Below are 21,532 nucleotides of genomic sequence, written 5' to 3'. Positions count from 1 at the left end.
TCTGTGCCTCGACACAAACCTGTCTCGTAGCTCTACGGACAATTCCTTCGACCTCAGGGCTTGGTTTTTGCTCTGACATGCACTGTCAACTGTGAGACATTGTATAGACATATGTGTGCCTTTCCAAATCATGTCCAATCAATTGAAATTACCACAGGTGGAATCCAATCAAGTTGTTAAAACATCTCAAGGATGATCATTGGAAACAGGATTCATCTGAGCTCAATTTCGAGTCTCATAGCAAAGGGTCTGAATACTTATGTAAATAAGGTATTTATGTTTTTTGACTTTTTATACATTTGTTAACATTTCTAAAACCTTTTGTCGCTTTGTCATATTGGGCTATTTTGTGTAGATTGCTGAGGAAACGTTTTTATTTAATCCATTTTAAAATAAGGCTGTATCGGTACAAAATGTGGAAAAAGTCAATTCAAATCAAATATTATTGGTCACATACACGTGATTAGCAGATGTTATTGCGGCAGGGTAGCATAGTGGTTAGAGCATTGGACCGAAAGGTTGCAAGTTCAAATCCCCGAGCTGACAAGGTACAAAATCTGTCGTTCTGCCCCTGAACAGGCAGTTAACCCACTGTTCCTAGGCCGTCATTGAAAATAAGAATTTGAAATGCTTGTGTGTCTATCTCCGACAGTGCTGTAATATCAAACAATTAATATCTAAGAATTTACACAACATATACCAAATACACACAAATCTAAGGGGGTCTTGCACTGTACGTAAGCTATGAGATAACAAAGTGTGTAGTTTAACAATAAATTATAGAATTGTGCTTAAAATTGAAGGGGAAATGCAGTCAAAAAATACATTTTTCCTGTGTTTTATATATATATTTCCACAATTAAAAATCTGATAATGCATATTTAGTGTAAGAGCTGTTTGAAAAGACCACCCGATATGTCAGCTTGATCGGCTGGGTTGGGTTTTGGGCCAAATAAGTTAATAAACCGATAACAAAGAGACTTTGCCCTTCTCTCTGCCAATAACAGCTAGTTTTCAGTTTATGTATCCCTCCCATTAGGCTCCTCCAATTAGGTCCCTCTCTCAGACCACTCCCAGACAGTCATAGCAAAATTATTGCTTGATATATTGTATTTGCTAAGTTATTTTTGTTTATTTCTGATCATTTTAATTGAACACAATCACAGTAAGGCACTTTATTGTTACCCAGAAATGATTTGATATTGAGATGAATACGGCTGCATTGGACCTTTAAATATAAACATATCGGTCTAAACTCGCCGTGCTTGAATGAGAACGTTTATCTCATCCACCCTACAACACCAGACACAAATACGCGCGTACACGCTCACAGACGCAAAACACGCCCGGCGTCTGGTACAGTGGATTGCACCTCGTCAAAACAACACGGGGGCGAGCATGCATGCTCCTGGAATGACTCCCGCAGGATAGGTCGCTGGCGCATCGCACAACTGCACCAAAATGCCTGTTTGGTCAGTGCAGACTGAAAAATCAACAATGATATAGACTATGGGTTTTATTGCAGATAGGCTATACAGTTGATCAATGCTATATCCACCTCATTCTATTATAAGCAACACGATCAGGAGAAGGAACGGTGAGTAAGTGTGCGATGGATGTGTGTGTACAGTCAGTGAACTTTACTGTATGGGTAGGATATTTATGGTCGATTTTTTAAAGGTATGTGTGTCTGTTGATTGAGCACGGTAAAATGGCCTACATTCGCATTGTTTACATGGGTTTGTTTGTTTGCATATTACGTAGCGCACATGTTCAAATTGCCTACTTCACGTGTAATCTAGGCTACGTCCCTCCCTATGACATGGACATCGTGTTCTATGGGGATACATTTCCTTTGTGTAGGCAAGCCTGTAGCCTGCGCATCAACAATTGTATAACACATATGTATAGAGCAAGGATATGATTATGTAGCCTAAGGGGTTCTCATAAATGAATGAAGTTAATGCCTTCGTTTGCAAATGAAAAATATCGATCTGTGGATTATGGAAGGGAAGGAACCTCAGCCGCTCCGCAAGAACAAAAGCAGAACACCCAGACTGGCGTGGTTTGCGGGGCAGACAGACCGAAGGGAGTGTGTGTGTGGATTCTCTCGGCCTGTTATTATTACTATTTCTTAGAAGTCATCCACACACTGTAATCTCCAGTCACAATAAGCATATGCAAAAAGGGCGTATATGTTTTGTGAGTTGAATTAATTAGATTTTTTTTTTAATTGGGTTGTAGGTTCCTATTCAATTGTAACACACCAGGAACTACTTTAGAGTTACTATGCATGATGTGCATACAGTCTATTTAGGTTGGAAATGAGACTGGTTTCTAAAGCAATGTTATCTAGTAAGGCAAAGGATAACATTCAATATCTACTGAAGGAAGAATACTGCAAGGACACAGGGGTATGCATTTTAAATTGAAGTTTATCTATAATTGAAAACATTTGTTTTTTCATTATCTTTTTTAATGTTCAAGATCAATACACAACACCAGAGTATCACAACTGCAATGACCATTCATTCATAACAATACAGTTTTATCCAATAAGTTCATCAAAAATAAAATAATAAACTGGGTAAGTCAGTGCCCTCAATTGTCTCGGTTCAGTTCCTACCACAATGTACCAGTCAAAGAAGAGGCGACGATGATGATGATTGTAGAAGCTATTGACGACAAGCCTCTTTAGATAGCAAAGTAGATTGTAGAAGATGGCAGGTGGTGCTGGTGATGTAGAATCAAGGGGGGGGGGGGGGGGGGGGTACAAAACCATGCAAAACCAGTTAGGATCCTCTGTTCACAAACATCAATGGAAAATACATCCCAATTCCCTTCTGGTTTAGCACACTGAGCACTTGATTAGCTGAGCACTTGATTCTTCTTTAGTTGAAAATACACTAGAATACCAAATATTTCACGCATCTTCCTAATATTGAGTTGCACTCTCCTTTTTGCCTCAGGACAGCTTTAATTGGACTCTACAAGGTGTCGAAAGCATTCCACAGGGATGCTGGCATACGTTGACTTCAATGCTTCAATGTGTCAAGTTGGCTGGATGTCCTTTTGGTGGTGGACCATTCTTAATACACACTGTTGAGTGTGAAAAACCTAGCAGTGTTGCAGTTCTTGACTCAAACTGGTGCGCCTGGCACATACTACCATACCCTGTTCAAAGGCACTTACATTTTTTGTCTTGCCCAGTCACCATCTGAATGGCACACATACACAATCCATGTCTCAATCGTCTCAAGGCTTAAAAATCCTTCTTTAATCTGGCTCCTCCCCTTCATCTACACAGATTTAAGGGATCATAGCTTTCACCTGGTCAGTCTATGTCATGGAAAGAGCAGGTGTTCTTAATGTTTTGTATACTCAGTGTATATTTTACAACTTTTTCCTACGTTTAAGTTCAGTTATCAACTTTCAATATTTCTAGTTTTCTTCTAAGTTTCTTTCTGCTTCACAGTTTGTCGGCACTCTCTACAAAGTAAGGTGGAAAGAGATCAACAAACTCTCAACCCATACAATTAGTGTAAAGAAGCTAGTGACTATCAGAATTAGCACAATCATTACTAAATTACTGTGTTTTTTTAAGAAACCTTATGACACCAGCATTACAAATTGTAACAGCCCTATGTCCCAATATCCTTCGTAGAGAGTAGACATTGAAGCTTGGTTATTGTGGAGCATTAGACTTGTTTAAAAGAGGGAAATTCATCTGTAATTCATCTCTAGTCTCAGATACATCCACTGTATTACCTGTTTTATATTCAAGACAACTCTTTATTGATAGCCTACTCTTAGTTTAATTAACCGTGTGCCTAGATTGTATTTTTCCCAATGACCAGCTGTTGGCGCCCTATTATTGCAACCTGGACTCAGAAATACTTACTTACGAGCCCTTTCCTAACAATCCAGAGTTAAAAAGTGAGAAAAATTCACAAAAATAAAAAAGGAAATATGAACACAACAAAGTAACAATAACACGACTATATATAAGGAGCACCGATATCGAATCAATGTGCAGGGGTGTGAGGTAGTTGAGGTAATTGCAGCAATATGTACATGTAGGTAGGGGTAAAAGTGATTAGGCAATCAGGATAGATAATAAACACAGTAGCAGTAGCGTATGTGAAGAGTGTTAAAGTGTGTCTATGTGTGAGTGTGTGTGTGGTGTCAATATGTGTGTGATATGTGTGAGTGAGTGTGTGTGGTGTCAATATGTGTGTGATGAGTGTGTGTGTGGTGTCAATATATGTGTGTGTGTGTGATATGTGTGAGTGTGTGTGTGGTGTCAATATGTGTGTGTGTGTGTGTGAGTGTGTGTGTGTGTGGTGTCAATATGTGTGTGTGATATGTGTGAGTGTGTGAGTCCAGTGAGTGTGCATAGAGCCAGCCAAGCAGTTGCCGTACCAAGCGGTGATGCAGCCAGTCACGATTCTCTCAATGGTGCTGCGGTAGAACATTTTGAGGATCTAAATCTTTTTAGCCTCCTGAGGGGGAAGAGACATTGTCGTGCAATCTTCACGACTGTTAGTGTTTTTTATTTATTTTATTTATCCGTTATTTTACCAGGTAAGTTGAGAACACGTTCTCATTTACAGCAACGACCTGGGGAATAGTTACAGGGGAGAGGAGGGGGATGAATGAGCCAATAGTAAACTGGGGATTATGAGGTGACCTGGACACAGGAGCTCTCGACCCACTCCACTGCAGCCCCGTTGATGTGAATGGGGGCATGCTCTGCCCTTCATTTCCAGTAGTCTATGATCAGCTCCTTTGTCTAGCTGATTTTGATTTATTTTTTCACCTTTATTAAAGGTCAGGACGTGACAGGAATAAACAAGCATACAGTCAATAACACAATAGAAAAAAGAGAGAGCCTATATACAGTGTGTGCAAATGGCGTGAGGAGGTAGGCAATAAATAGGCCATAGTAGCGAAGTAATTACAGTTTAGCAGATTAACACTGGAGTGAAAGATGAGCAGATGATGATGTGCAAGTAGAAATACTGGTGTGCAAAAGAGCAGTAAAGTAAATAAAAAACAACATGGGGATGAGGTAGGTAGATTGGGTGGGCTATTTACAGATGGGCTATGTACAGCTGCAGCGATCGGTTAGCTGCTCAGATAGCTGATGTTTAAAGTTAGTGAGGGAAATATAAGTCTCCAGCTTCAGCGATTTTTGCAATTCGTTCCAGTCATTGGCAACAGAGAACTGTAAGGAAAGGCTGCTGAAGAAGGTGTTGGCTTTGGGGACGACCAGTGAGATATACAGTGGGGCAAAAAAGTATTTAGTCAGCCACCAATTGTGCAAGTTCTCCTACTTAAAAAGATGAGGCCTGTAATTGTCATCATAGATACACTTCAACTATGACAGACAAAATGAGGGAAAAAAATCCAGAAAATCACATTGTAGGATTTTTTATGAAATTATTTGCAAATTATGGTGGAAAATAAGTATTTGGTCAATAACAAAAGTTTATCTCAATACTTTGTTATATACCCTTTGTTGGCAATGACAGAGGTCCAATGTTTTCTGTAAGTCTTCACAAGGTTTTCACACACTGTTGCTGGTATTTTGGCCCATTCCTCCATGCAGATCTCCTCTAGAGCAGTGATGTTTTGGGGCTGTTGCTGGGCAACACAGACTTTAAACTCCCTCCAAAGATTTTCTATGGGGTTGAGATCTGGAGACTGGCTAGGCCACTCCAGGACCTTGAAATGCTTCTTACGAAGCCACTTTTATGCTGAAAGACCCAGCCACGTTTCATCTTCAATGCCCTTGCTGATGGAAGGAGGTTTTCACTCAAAATCTCACGATACATGTCCCCATTCATTCTTTCCTTTACACCGATCAGTCATCCTGGTCCCTTTGCAGAAAAACAGCCCCAAAGCATGATGTTTCCACCCCCATGCTTCACAGTAGGTATGGTGTTCTTTGGATGCAACTCAGCATTCTTTGTCCTCCAAACACGACGAGTTGAGTTTTTACCAAAAAGTTCTGTTTTGGTTTCATCTGACCATTTGGATCATCCAAATGCTCTCTAGCAAACTTCAGACGGGCCTGGACATGTACTGGCTTAAGCAGGGGGACACGTCTGGTACTGCAGGATTTGAGTCCCTGGCGGCGTAGTGTGTTACTAATGGTAGGCTTTGTTACTTTGGTCCCAGCTCTCTGCAGGTCATTCACTAGGTCCCCCCGTGTGGTTCTGGGATTTTTGCTCACCGTTCTTGTGATCATTTTGACCCCACGGGGTGAGATCTTGCGTGGAGCCCCAGATCGAGGGAGATTATCAGTGGTCTTGTATGTCTTCCATTTCCTAATAATTGCTCCCACAGTTGATTTCTTCAAACCAAGCTGCTTAGCTATTGCAGATTCAGTCTTCCCAACCTGGTGCAGGTCTACAATTTTGTTTCTGGTGTCCTTTGACAGCTCTTTGGTCTTGGCCATAGTGGAGTTTGGAGTGTGACTGTTTGAGGTTGTGGACAGGTGTCGTTTATACTGATAACAAGTTCAAACAGGTGCCATTAATACAGGTAACGAGTGCAGGACAGAGGAGCCTCTTAAAGAAGAAGTTACAGGTCTGTGAGAGCCAGAAATATTGCTTGTTTGTAGGTGACCAAATACTTATTTTCCACCATAATTTGCAAATAAATTCATTAAAAATCCTACAATGTGATTTTCTGGATTTTTTTTCTCATTTTGTCTGTCATACCTATGATGACAATTACAGGCCTCTCTCATCTTCTTAAGTGGGAGAACTTGCACAATTGGTGGCTGACTAAATACTTTTTTGCCCCACTGTACCTGCTGGAGCGTGTGCTACGGGTGGGTGTTGTTATCGTGACCAGTGAGCTGAGATAAGGTGGAGCTTTACCTAGCATAGACTTATAGATGACCTGGAGCCAGTGGGTTTGGCTAAGAATATGTAGCAAGGGCCAGCCGACTAGAGCATACAGGTCGGAGTGGTGGGTGGTATAAGGAGCTTTTGGTGGCAAAACGGATGGCACTGTGATAGACTGCATCCAGTTTGCTGAGTAGAGAATTGGAAGCTATTTTGTAAATTACATCGCCAAAGTCGAGGATCGGTATGATAGTCAGTTTTACGAGGGTATGTTTGGTGGCGTGAGTGAAGGAGGCTTTGTTGGGAAATAGGAAGCCGATTTTAGATTTAGTTTTGGATTGGAGATGTTTAATATGAGTCTGAAAGGAGAGTTTACAGTCTAGCCAGACATCTAGGTATTTGTAGTTGTCCACATATTCTAAGTCAGATCCAGAGTAGTGATGCTAGTCGGGCGGGATGCGGGCAGCGAACGGTTGAAGAGCATGCATTTGGTTTTACTGGCGTTTAAGAGCAGTGGAGGCCACGGAAGGAGTGTTGTATGGCATTGAAGCTCGTTTGGAGGTTTGTTAGCACAGTGTCCAAAGAAGGGCCAGATGTATACAGAATGGTGTTTTCTGCGTAGAGGTGGGTCAGAGAATCACCAGCAGCAAAAGCGACATCATTGATATATACAGAGAAAAGAGTCGGCCCGAGAATTTAACCCTGTGGCACCCCCATAGAGACTGCCAGAGGTCCGGACAACAGGCCCTCTGATATGACACACTGAACTCTATCTGAAAAGTAGTTGGTGAACCAGGCGAGGCAGTCATTTGAGAAACCAAGGCTGTTGAGTCTGCCGATAACAATGCAGTGATTGACAGAGTCGAAAGCCTTGGCCAGGTCGATGAAGAGGACTGCACAGTACTGTCTTTTATCGATGGCGGTTATGATATCGTTTAGTACCTTGAGCGTGGCTGAGGTGCACCCGTGAGCAGCTCGGAAACCGGATTGAACAGCGGAGAAGGTACGGTGGGTTTCGAAATGGTCAGTGATCTGTTTATTAACTTGGCTTTCGAAGACTTTAGAAAGGCAGGGCAGGATGGATATAGGTCTATAACAGTTTGGGTCTAGAGGGAGAGGTTGTTGTCCTGGCACCACACTGCCAGGTCTCTGACATCCTCCCTATAGGCTGTCTCATCGTTGGAGTCATTTGGAGTCGTGCGCGGCCACGCAGTCGTGTGTCAACAGGGAGTACAGGAGGGGACTAAGCATGCATCCCTGAGGATCCCCTGTGTTGAGGGTCAGCGTGGCAGATGTGTTGTTGCCTACTCTCACTAACTGGGTGCAGCCATCAGGAAGTCCAGGATCCAGTTGAAGAGGGCGGTGTTCAGTCCCAGGGTCCTTAGCTTAGTGATGAGCTTGGAGGGCACTATGGTGTTGAACACTGAGCTGTGGTCAATGAACAGCATTCTCACAGGTGTTCCTTTTGTCCAGGTGGGAAAGGGCGGCGTGGAGTGCAATAGAGATCCATCTGTGGATCTGTTGGGGCGGTATGTGAATTGGAGTTGGTCCAGGGTGTCTGGGATGATGGTGTTGATGTGAGGCATGACCAGCCTTTCATGGCTACAGATGTGAGTACCCCGATAGTCCCTGATAGTGCCCCGATAGTCATTTAGACAGGTTACTATGGGAGTCTGCTTGAAACGTGTAGGTATTATACACTGGGTCAAGGAGAGGTTGAAAATGTCAGTGAAGACACTTGCCATCTGGTCAGCACATGCTCAGAGTAAACATCCTGGTAATAAGTATTGCCCTTGTGAATGTTAACCTGTTTAATGGTCTCACTCATATAGGCTATGGAGGGTGTGATCACACAATTGTCTGGAACAGCTGGGGCTCTCATACATGGTTCAGTGTTGCTAGCCTTGAAGCGAGCGTAGAAGGCATTTAGCTCGTCTGGTAGGCTCACACCACTGGGAAGCTGGGTTTCCTTTTTGCTTTTGCCTTAAATGTGTACTTCGGGATTTTGGCATTTAAGCCCTTTAACTACTTCCCCACAGTCAGATGAACTCATGAATACCATTTTTATGTCTCAGCGTGCAGTTTGAAGGAAATTGCCAACTAGCACTAGCGTAATTGCTAACTGGCGTTAGCTAAATTATTGGAAGTCTATGGGTATCTGCTACTTACTGCCTTTTAGCTGCCCTTGGCTGCAGTTACTGCATTTGACCATGGTTTCATATAATTTTATTCTGATAGTGATGCAATCGAACCTGTATGACACTGACTGACAGCTACACACATATACATAGCTAATCTAGGGATACAACACCAGGGCACAGCATTCCCGGGGGGAAATGATGGTTGAACTTGCTCTGAAACGCTGACATCCAGACACTGGTAAGAACTAGCTAGCTAAGTAGATCTGAGATCAAAATTAATTAGCTAGCTAACTAGCTAGCGTGCATAGACTAACAATGCTACCTGCTCTCATAAGAGGAGATCTGAAATTGATACTAACTTCAATCTATTAGCCATATAATGAAGTATATTCTGAAATATAATCTGATGGTTTCCTTGAATCAGTACCCCATACACACGATTTCTAGCCAGTGACAGCCACTTAGCTAAAACTGACGCGCCCCTACCAAAACGTCAAAACCTACCTAGCTAGCATTAGCATGAAGTAATAGATTTGTGCTACATGTTCCCATAAGAGACGATCAGCAGTTTATACTAGCTTCAATCTATTATACCTATAATTAATATAATCCCTATAGTTGTATTGTATTCTGACATTCTATGAGTTATTTGAATCCGTAATGTTACACCACACACACGATCTCTAGCCAGCTGACGGTCAGTTGGACATGTACCCCATACTGAATTGTCAAAAGCCACGCACACTGGTTTTCCGGTTGCGCACACACAGCATTACTAGCTCAATAATAATATATCTACTCACATGTTCAGGGTTTCTGGTTTTATTTTATATTCCAGTATTGCGTGACTGTCCCGGTCAGGAAAGTTAAAATCCCAAATTGTATCCATCCCTTTTGTTGGTGGCATATGTAATTAGTACAACAAGCTTTGACATGCCAAACGTGTGCTCAATGTGTCTGCTTCAGTGCCATCATTACATGAATGCAGAAAAAACAGTTTTCCATGTCTTCCACCAAACCTTGTGGTCTAGATGATTAGTATCTATGCAGGTCAAAATTGCCATGTGAGGGTGTATTAGGACAGTACAACCACGTCAATACTAGGTTTCATTCCTATCAATGTCCATCCATGCAATTTGTTTGTATTTCTATTTATAAATAACTGAGTTTATGACAGTGAAAATTATTTTGATAATGTTTGCACAAGATAAAATGAACATGGATTATATTCTATATTATAGAATAACCGAAAAGGATTATGATCATATATTTGCACACCACAAAATGTCAGTATTAATTATTATCATCCATGACAGAATAGAATCATTAGGATGCAGGTCCCTGATAATTCGCTCTGTTTATTTCAGTTGAGTTTGAGGGCCACATTCCAACAAAGATTCCTGATCTACCCCCTTTAACTGAAGTCACAGTGGCAACACTATTTAGTGTTAGAGAACCAGTGGGTGGTCTCTGACTCTTTAGACATCAGTCTATCAGATGAGAAATCAATTGCCAATGATGATGATGAAGATTATCATCCACCTTCAGAGTTGGATGTTCCAGCACAAGTGGCAGCTCGGCCTCTGGACACAACTCTAGACAACCTATCAAACAAGAAATCCAAGATTCCACCAATGGGTAAGCCATGTGGTCCCAAATGCAAGAGGCAATGTAGTCAGAATATTTCAGAGGGTAGGCAAAAGGTAATATGGGAAAAGTATTGGGAGATGAAGTATAAGGAGAAGAGGACATGGATCTTTCACAAGTGTTTTTTCTGACAACATTGGCCTAACACCCCAAAAATGACAGGCTGATTGTCACAATGATGGGTAAGTCAATCACCACCAAACTGATTCCACCAAAGGATCAGAGGGGAAAGAAAGCTTCAGCAAGAAAATTGAACATGAATCCAATCCTGCACACATTGAGTCCTTCCATCCCCAAATCAGCCACTACAGACGAGAGCATGCCCCTCTACCTCCCTAGTGACGTCAATATACGGTTCATGCATAATGACTACAAGGAAAAGAACAAAGATGCCAGCTGCGGTTACGAAACTTATTGCAAGGCGGTAAAGGGAAGGAACATCAGCTTTGTGAAGCTTGGAGAGGAGGAGTGAGAGCTCTGTTTGGTGCAGGGTCATCATCCTTACGATGGAGCACAGGGAGAATGAGGCCATGGAAACCCAAGCCTGCCAAGACAACAGCAACATGCAACACCTGAATTCACCAACCCCAACCCCCGACTGCATGCAATGTAGGAAATATGAGGAGTATAAGAAGTCTGCAGAGCAGAGCAGAAGCCATTACCAGGCTGATGCACAGAAAGATTGGCCTGAGGACTGGTCTGTGAGGAGCGTTGATATGCAAAAAGTCATCATGCTCCCTCGCATGAGGGGTGTGAAAACAGCATTGTTCACAAGAATCGTTGCCTATCACGAGACATTCGCTATCATTGGAAAGAAGTCTCAAAGGAAGAAGAAGACAATCTCAGTGGTATGGCAAGAAGGAACAGCTGGTCGGGAGGCAGAGGATATTACTTTATCTTATGTAACAGCACTGGAGAGTGAGAGAGATGTCAAGCATGCAGTGTATTGGGTGGATAACTGCACTTCTCAAAACAAAAACTGGTGCCTCCTAACATCACTGGTGAGTGTTGTCAATGCTGACTCAAATTTGATGGAGGACATCACCCTCAAGTTCCTCGAGCCAGGACACACCTTCATGACTGCAGACAGTTTCCACCATGGCGTGGAACAGGAAATGAAAGCTTGACCTGGAGGTGTGGTGTACGACTTCGGGGACATCCTCCATGTGGCTGCAACTTCCAATGCAGGCAAGAGCACTGAAGAAGTTTTACTTAAAAATGAAATGTTACATAAAAATGAAATGTAACTATTCAGCATTTTATCAATTGTAGATAAATGTAATTTGCATCCTCTTATGAATATGAACATGTAAATATGTTTGAAATGCATTCTTAAAGCTGTAATTTATTTATTCATTCAAAAGTGTCATTTGAAAAAACAATAAAATGTTTTTATGGTAATTTAAAAAAATAATTTCTACTACCCTACGTCATACATCTATCATGTTCCATCATTATATATTACAAGACAGGTCATCATTTCATGTAATTCAAATAATTACAGTGCTGCTTTTAACATGTATTCTTATAACAAGACATGGGCTACTTGTGAAACACAGTATGTAATGTTACTGACGCAGAACCTACATCTCTATGTAAATGCAACTGGTATCTTAGTGGAAGACACACAAAGGATGCAGTTTAAAATCTTTTACACTGTCAGTAATTACACTGCTCTTGTATTAATAGCATAAATGTATAGTAAACTAACAAATTAAAATTGCCGATATTGCTCTTTGTTTTGGTATTACCCTGCAATTTATAACATACCATGCCAAGGAAGAAGGCAGTAACTGCTGTTTAAGGGTCAAAGGGTCAGAGGTCAGGGTCAACATGAATAAAAAAATGTACTCATTGTAAGGCAACAGATCATTACATCTCCAATGGTCTCCCTAGAATTCATTTGGCTGGACAATTAAAAACTTTCAAGACATTTTTCTCAGTTCCACTCTATGAGCAGTTACCGCCTTTTTGCTTGGGAGGGCAGCAAAGACTTCACATTGATTGGAAACTGCGTTCTCTAAGCTTTCCTCAGCATGACTTGATCCCCGTCTTCCCGCTTCACTGATCTCAGGCGAACTGCAAGGTTAACACTACCGAACGCGGGACCTCAACTTCTAGTCAACAGTGTTGAGTACTGACCGAAAGGATTCGCTTAGTAGATACAATAGACATCCAGTCATTGCGCTAACACTAGTTAACATTGGGGAAACAGTCTCTAACTTCCTTCATACTGGGCACTCATACATAGAGATATGGTGAAAACAATGTGTGGGGAGGCAGAGGCACAGAGACTCACATCAATACCTTTGTCAGATAACACTGTTAAACAAATCATTTATGCTACTGCTAGCAACAAGAGGAAACTCAAAAACTCCCCAGCTTATGCTCTCCAAATGGACGTTAGATGTGAGGGCTGAGATGCCCATACATTGACTTTGGTCCGCTATACATGTCGTGGGATGCTATTCACAAGGACATATTGTTCTGTCTCACGATTCCCGAGCATGAAACGGCACAGGGGATGGATGTTCAGTGTGCTGCGTGGCGATATTGATGAAAAACAGGATTCCATGGGATTGAATGGTGGGCTTTTGTACAGATGGGGCTCCATCTATGGCGGAACGGCAGGCAGGCCTCTGCACTTTAGCAACTGGCGGCTAAAGAGCTGAGCACAGAACTCTGAGATACGCTGCAGCAGGTAACTTCGATTGTAAACCTGAAATTTGCAGGTTGCCATTTATTGGGATAGATCTTGTCCTGGAGGCAACTCTGCAGGGTGGTCACTCGCTGGCCTAGCCACAAAGTCATAAAACCTAACCTTACCCCTAACCTTAACCACACTGCTAACACTGTGCCTAACCCTAACCTTAAATTAAGACCAAAAAGCAAATTTTTGTTTTCATAAATGTTTTAACATAGACAATTTTGAGTTTGCGGCAGGCCCATCAAGCGGAAAACCTCTCAGCTCTGCCTCCAGGACAAGATTCATCCCAGTAAACATCCCACATTTGGTCTGAGGTAGTGCAGATGTGCATACTTGCTTCCAATTGTGACAGTTTTGTTTTGAGCTATAGTACTCTATGGTTTGCGCTTTGTTGAGACCCAATGCGAATGCTATGGACCTATCCCTAATGAAGCCCTTCACTGCATCCCACAGCATACAGGGGTCCCACACGCTGATGGTTGGTTAATGCTAATGAAATCTAGTAATTGTTCTTCAAATTCCTTTTTAAATGTGTAATCTGGAGCAATGATAGGTTAAACCGCCAACGTGCTGCATGCTTGGAGATGGCCATGGGTAATAGATCTATACATTAACTTATTTGAATAGGCCCTTTGAAGTGAAAACAGTCTATACGGGCGAAGGATTTGTGTCGAGAGGAGGAAAGGATAACTTCAAAAGGAAGGATTCATAATTTGCCATTAATCATCAACCACCACCTCATTTGCCCATTTCCCCAATGACAAAAGGGCAAGATGCTGGTCTCTCCCCTCAGTCTGCCCTGATCTGTTAAGGCTGTGCTTCCAAACTGCATAACAATTGACACCAATTATTAGTCATATGTCAGCTAAATCTATTGTCAGGGTAGATAATTGATCATAATATGAGCTGTCGTAAATGTTCAGTGCATACACAGACAAAATAGAAATGTTACTTCCGCTTATAATCTATTTACTTTTGCAATTGATTATAAAAAGTTTTTAAAAAGTTACTCATTAAAAGTAATTCTCCCCTCTCCAAGGGATCCTCCACCTAAGTTAGTGTACTGAAAATTACACATGGCAACAATTAGTATCTCCTTTACCTTTTGTAGTAAAACATGATAACGCAATGACATGTTAAAATGAGACGCAGTGGGGTCCATCATTATTGGTTCCCAAGTGGCGCAGCGGTCTAAGGCACTGCATCTCAGTGCTAGAGGTGTCACTACAGACACCCTGGTTCGTTCTAGGCTGTTTCACAACCGGCCGTGATCGGGAGTTCCAAAGGACAGTGCACAATTGGTCCAGCATCGTCTGGGTTTGGCCAGTTTAGGCCGTCATTATAAATAAGAATGTGTTCTTAACTGACTTGCCTAGTAAAATAAAGATGAGCAAAAAATGTTATAAAGTAAATTATACAAATACTGAGCTACTGTATACTGTATGCAAAACAAATGGGGAAATTATATTTTTTTATACTAATACAATTGCTCAGAGAAAGTGTTTAACAAGCAATAAAAAAACGATCTAAAAAAAGGTAGGGGTCAAACTATTGGCACCCTGTTTTCAGTACTCCAGCACCCTACCCAGGATAACGACACTGAGCCTTTTTAGAAAATGTTTTATGAGATTGGAGAACACGTTGAGAGCGATCTTAGACCATTCCACCATTCCATATAGAATCATTCCAGATATCCTTCGTTTGCTCTTATGGAGTGCCCTCTTCAATTGAAACCATGTTTTCAATGGGGTTTCAAGTCCGGAGACTGAACAAAATGTTGATTTTGTGGTCAATTAACCATTTCTTAGTGAATTCTGATGTGGAATAAGTTGGTCCTAAATATTTCAAAAAGGAAAAGCATTGTATTGGAACAAATCATTCACTAAACCCTAAACCTCAACTAAATGTTGTAATAAATCATGTGGAAATTGAGCAAGTTGAGGTGACTAAACTGCTTGGGGTAACCCTGGAATGTAAACTGTCAAGGTCAAAACATGTTGATACAACAGTAGCTAAGATGGGGAGAAGTCTGTCCATATTAAAGTGCTGCTCTGGCTTCTTAACAACACTATCAACAAGGCAGGTCCTACAGGCTCTAGTTTTGTTGCACCTGGGCTACTGTTCTGTCGTGTGGTCAGGTGCCACAAAGAGGGACCTAGAAAAATTACAGTTGGATCAGAACAGGGCAGCACAGCTGGCCCTTAAATGTACACGGAAAGCTAACATTAATAATATGCATGTCAATCTCTCCTGGCTCAAAGTGGAGGAGAGATTGACTTCATCACTGCTTGTTTTTGTAAGACATGTTGACATGCTGAATGCATCGAGTTGTCTGTTTAAACTACTAGCACACAGCTCGGACACCCATGCATACAGTACCCCAAAATACATGCCTCCAAAGCGTTCTTCACAATCCCCAAGTCAAGAACAGACTATGGGAGGCACACAGTATTACTTAGAGCCATGGCTACATGGAACTCTATTTCACATCAGGTAACTGATGCAAGCAGTAGAATCAGATTTTAACTGATAAAAAGTACACCTTGTGGAACAGCATGGACTATGAAGAGACACATACACAGGCACAGACACACATACACATTTGTATTTACTATGGATCCCCATTAGCAGCTACTCTTCCTGGGGTCCAGCAAAATTAAGGCAGTTTATACAATTTTAAAAACCTTACAATACATTCACAGATTTAATAAAACACTGTGTGCCCTCAGGCCCCTAGTCCACCACTACCACATATCTACAGTACTAAATCTATGTGTATGTATAGTGAGTATGTTATCGTGTGTGTGTGTGTGTGTGTATGCATGTGTCTGTGCCAATATTTGTGTTGCTTCACAGTCCCCGCTGTTCCATAAGGTGTTTTTTAATCTGTTTTTAAAAATCTAATTTTACTGCTGGCATGAGTTACTTGATGTGGAATAAAGTTCCATGTAGTCATGTCTCTATGTAGTACTGTGTGCCTCCCATAGTCTGTTCGGAATTTGGGGACTGTGAAGAGACCTCTTGTGGCATGTCTTGTGGGGTATGCATGGGTGTTCGAGCTGTGTGCCAGTAGTTTAGACAGACAGCTCGGTGCATTCAACATGTCAATAACTGTCATAAATAAAAGTAGTGATGAAATCAATCTCTCCTCCACTTCAACCAGGAGAGATTGACATGCATATTATTAATATTAGCTCTCTGTGTACATCCAAGGGCTAGCAGTGCTGCCCTGTTCTGAGCCAATTGCAATTTTCCTAAGTCCTTTCTTGTGGTACCTGACCACACGACTGAACAGTAGTCAAGGTGCAACATAACTAGGGCCTGTAGGACCACTTGTTGAGTGTTGCAGTCATTTCAGTTGCTGTAGTAGCTGATGTGTATAGTGTTGAGTCATCCGCATACATAGAAACTCTGGCTTTCCTCAAAGTCAGTGGCATGTCATTAGTAAAATTGGAAAAAGCTAGGGACCTAAACAGCTACCCTGGGGAATTCCTGATTCTAACTGGATTATATTTGAGAGGCTTCCATTAGAACACCCTTCTGTTAGACAAGTAACTATTTTTGTTACGAGGGGTGGAACAGGGAAACCCAAGAGCAGACTCAAACGAGGAGACTGGGATGAAGTAACCAAGGTTATTATTGAAACACAGGGGGGAGATGGATTGCAGGCCAGGGGAAGCTCGGGCGGGTTGCAGCAAACCAGGTGCAGAGGCGGAGGCTGGAGCGAGAGGGGTTGGGACAGGGTAAGCAGGTCCGGAGAGGAATCCAAGGGAGCAGTAGAGTGGGGAATCCAGGACGACGAGATGTGGGACTGGAGACATGGACCAGAGTTAGAGCGGGCAAAACTGTAGTGGATAGGAAGATCTTGTCAGGCAAGGAAAACAGGCACAACATAATAACGGGATCTAAACAGTAACAAATGGCTAGAAACTATATACTGACTGAGCAGAGATCGCGATCTGGCAACGTGGAAGAGGCAGGACTGAGTATATGTAAAGGTCTTGATTATGGACAGGTTGCAGCTGGTGGGGATCTGCTCTGACTCCAGCACACCTGTCTCCGCCCCCACAATCACACACACACACACACACAGAGAGAGAGGGAGAGAGCACTGGGGGAGTGGCAGCAGGTCAAGGAGACACAGGATGAGCACTAGAGGGCGTGGCAGGAGCAGATGTGACACTTTATCCCTATTATAGCAGGGAGTGTAAAGCCATAACACATACGTTTTTCCAGCAGTAGACTATGATCGATAATGTCAAAAGCTGCACTGTAGTGGAACAAGACAGCCCCCACAATAATTGTATTATCAATTTCTCTCAGCCAATCATCAGTCATTTGTGTAAGTGCAGCATTATCTGCAGCATTAGTAAAGATGTGATCAATACATGTTGATGATTTAATTCCTGTGCTGTTTGTATCTACCCTGGTAGGTTGACTGACAACCTGATCCAGGTTTCAGGCACTGGTTACAGTTTGAAGTTTTTTCCTGAGTGGGCAGCTTAATGATAGCTAGTCAATATTTAAATCACCCAGAAAATATACTTCTCTGTTGATATCACATACATTGTCAAGCATTTCACACATATTATCCAGATACTGAGTGTTGGCACTTGGTTGTCTATAGCAGCTTCCCACAGGAATGGGCTTTAGGTGAGGCAGATGAACCTGTAGCCATATTACTTCAACAATATTTAACATTAGATAATCTCTAAGCTTTACAGGAATGTGGTTCTGAATATAGACCGCAACACCGCCCCTGTTGGCATTTCTGTCTTTTTGGTAGAAGTTATAACCATGTATTGCTACCACTGTATCATCAAAGGTATTATCTAAGTGAGTTTCAGAGATAGTCAGAATATGAATGTCATCTGTTACAAGCAAGTTATTGACTTCATGGACCTTGTTTCTTAGGCTACATATGTTAATATGGGCTATTTTTAGCACTTTTATGGGTTGCTTGATTGTTTTTAATGCTTTACTGGGAAGCTTTTCAGAGGTAGACTTACTCATGTTATTTACATAGGAGCTGATAGTGCAGGGTGAGCTGCATAAAGTGGTCTTCCTACTATTGCACACCGCCTCAGTGCTAACAGTGTAACTCTGGTTTATGGGCTCATGATTTCGGCTTACAATAGCTGTAGGATAAACAGATGCAATTAGGGGTACATAAATTAAATGACTTACTGTACATTGTGTTTACCAATGCCCGTAAGATCATTTACATTTGATGCAGCATTATATCGACTCATTGTCACAATGGTAGGGATTAACTGAGCTGGTCTTGGATCATTTACCAGTCAACGCAGCCTTGAAATATGTGGACAGAGTCCAGGAGCCAAGATGATTTGGATGGACTCCGTCATTCCTGTAGAGCATCTTCTGTTTCCAGAAGGTGTCAAAATTATCAATAAATGTGACGCCAGCAGAGCTACAGTAGTATTTTAGCCAGATGTGTAATGCCAGCAGTCTGCTGAGTCTTTCACACCCGCAGCCCAAAGATTTTACTGGACCTGAAATTATTGGCTGTTTTTTTGTCTTTTAATGCTAAAATCAGTTCTTTAAAATCTATTTTCAAATGTTCCGAGCTAGCCCTCCTGATGTCGTTTGACCCCACATGGACTACGACAGTGTCAGCTCATGCTCCTGGGTAGAACAGTCAGAAGCAGCCTTGTGATGTCCTGTACTCATGCTCCTGGGTAGAACAGTCAGAAGCAGCCTTGTGATGTCCTGTACTCATGCTCCTGGGTAGAACAGTCAGAAACAGCCTTGTTATGTCCTGTACTCATGCTCCTGGGTAGAACAGTCAGAAGCAGCCTTGTGATGTCCTGTACTCATGCTCCTGGGTAGAACAGTCAGAAGCAGCCTTGTGATGTCCTGTACTCATGCTCCTGGGTAGAACAGTCTGAAACAGCCTTGTTATGTCCTGTACTCATGCTCCTGGGTAGAACCGTCAGAAGCAGCCTTGTTATGTCCTGTACTCATGCTCCTGGGTAGAACAGTCAGAAACAGCCTTGTTATGTCCTGTACTCATGCTCCTGGGTAGAACAGGGTTTTTGCATTGGGGACCGAGCTGTTTCTCACCATAGAGCTGCCTATGATGACAGCTGGGGATGTTGAATGAGCCGGTCTCTCAGGCAGCATCATGGTCTGGTGAGGCTGGGAGCTCCAAGGATCTGAACCCGAGGTATAAGCCACTGGAATGGGAGACAGAACCGAAGACGAAGAAGCAGGAACCTCTGGATCCAGGGCGACAAAGCTGTTTCTGGTCTGTGTCAGTTCCGGGCTCAACATCTCCATGGAGACCCCTGTTGCCAGAGGACGCCTTCTTCGACTTCCACGGCGAGTGACTTACCTCCATGGACGGTTTGGTTGGGTCGAGAACAGCTTCGTTCTCCAGGGAAGGGGAAAACCCATTCGGAGATGGAACCCTGCCTAGCACCGGCCAGTCGGCTGTGGAGAGCCGACATGGCGGCGAAACTTCCAGCAGACCAGAGCGACGTCCAAATACTGGGGTGGAAGAAAAATAAAAAGTAGGTGGGTGTGGGTTCCCCAGTAGCTTATGTAGGTTTGCTACTTGCGTGCTAAGAGTAGCTACTTCACTCATGTAGTCTTCCGCAAGCAAGCAGTTGCTACATTGAAAGTCAGAGTGGTCCACATTGTCCCGGAACAAAGCAAAGTAAACACAGCTCCTGCAACACTGGAAACGTTCAATAGCGGCCTCCCTTTAAGACCTCCGAGCCAGCTAGGCTAGCTGGGCTTTCGCGTTTCACCCCCTATATGGAATCTGGCAGGATCCCGGGACAGACAGCAGTGCTCACAGAAATTTAGATCAACAGAGCCGCAGAATTCAAAGTAAAATAAAAGTATATAAAAACACTGTCAGTTTTTAAACCAAGGTCTTTAGTTCACGTTTTGGTGTTTGATAGCGTTCAACAATAACAAACATACGTTGTGCTCTGATGACGTTAAAGGTCAAGACACACACTGCACACATGTACACATGGATGTTTAATTGTAAATATGTGATAGTGGAGTAGTAGCCTGAGGGAACACACTAAATGTATTGGATAAAGTGTAATGAAATGTAATATCATGTAATATTTTTTATTGTACATGACTACCTTAATGTTGCTGGACCTTGGCAGCAGCTAATGGGGATCCTTAATGAATATAAATACAAAATACACGTTTAGTGCAAGAGATCTACGTGCTCGTGCCTGTCATGTGGTGAACGCACACTATGAAGCAAGTAGGATGAGTGGCTGTATGCGCTTACCATGAGTTATTTTGATAACAGCGAAAATACATTGATGAAATCCATGCATTAGAAATGAGAAAGCATCCGAAATTAGAAGGTTATTAGATGTCGTTCTAGTTTAATTTCTCTCTTTCAATAAATTTCTCTGCAATCCAGAAAATGTTGTGTACTAGAGATGACATTGTAACCACACAAAAACATTTAGAATATAATTGTCAACCCGAATTAGAAACACTGTGCTGACAACCTTTAACTCCTAATTTGAATAAATTACACAGTATGCTTTCGGAAGGTATTCAAACCCATTGACTTTTTCCACATATTGTTACGTTACAGCCTTATTCGAAAATGTATTAAATAGTGTTACACACAATACCCCATATGACAAAGCAACGTTAGCAAATATATCTTCTTGGGTATGACGATCCTGACTAGTCTCCCAGTACCTGCCGCTGAAAAACATTCCCAGAGCATGATGCTGCCACCACCATGCTTCACCGTAGGGATGGTGCCAGGTTTCTTCCAGATGTGACGCTTGGCATTTAGGCGAAAGAGTTTGATCTTGGTTTCATCAGACCAGAGAATCTTGTTTGTTCTGAGCCTTTTGGCAAACTCTAAGCGGGCTGTCATGTGCCTTTTACTGAGAAGTGGCTTCCGTCTGGCCACTCTACCATAAAGACCTGATTGGTAGAGTGCTGCAGAGATGGTTGTCCTTCTGGAAGGTTTTCCCATCTCCACAGAGGAACTCTGGAGGTATGTCAGAGTGACGATCGGGTTCTTGGTCACCTCCCTGACCAAGGCCTTTCTCCCCTGATTACTCAAATTGGCCAGTCGGCCAGCTCTAGGAAGAGTCTTGGTGGTTCCAAACTTCTTCCATTTAAGAATGATGGACGCCACTGTGTTCTTGGAGACTTCAATG

The 21,532-nt window shown here is 42.4% G+C and overlaps 1 pseudogene across 1 annotated transcript in view; it reads left to right on the top strand.

Annotated features, from left to right (window-relative positions):
- The first annotated feature begins 1,336 nt into the window (after positions 1–1,336).
- The window catches only part of LOC109867422 (proline-rich protein 5-like), a 61,359-nt pseudogene continuing 41,163 nt past the window's right edge, over positions 1,337–21,532 (top strand). The window contains exon 1 of the transcript XR_002251804.2: positions 1,337–1,597. The product of XR_002251804.2 is annotated as a proline-rich protein 5-like (transcript). The remainder of the gene's footprint in view (positions 1,598–21,532) is intronic.

The sequence above is a fragment of the Oncorhynchus kisutch genome, linkage group LG22, assembly GCF_002021735.2.
Source record: "Oncorhynchus kisutch isolate 150728-3 linkage group LG22, Okis_V2, whole genome shotgun sequence".
Lineage (NCBI taxonomy): Eukaryota > Metazoa > Chordata > Actinopteri > Salmoniformes > Salmonidae > Oncorhynchus > Oncorhynchus kisutch.
The sequence above is the reverse complement of the archived record's forward strand: the minus strand, read 5'-3'. Positions and strand labels throughout refer to the sequence as shown.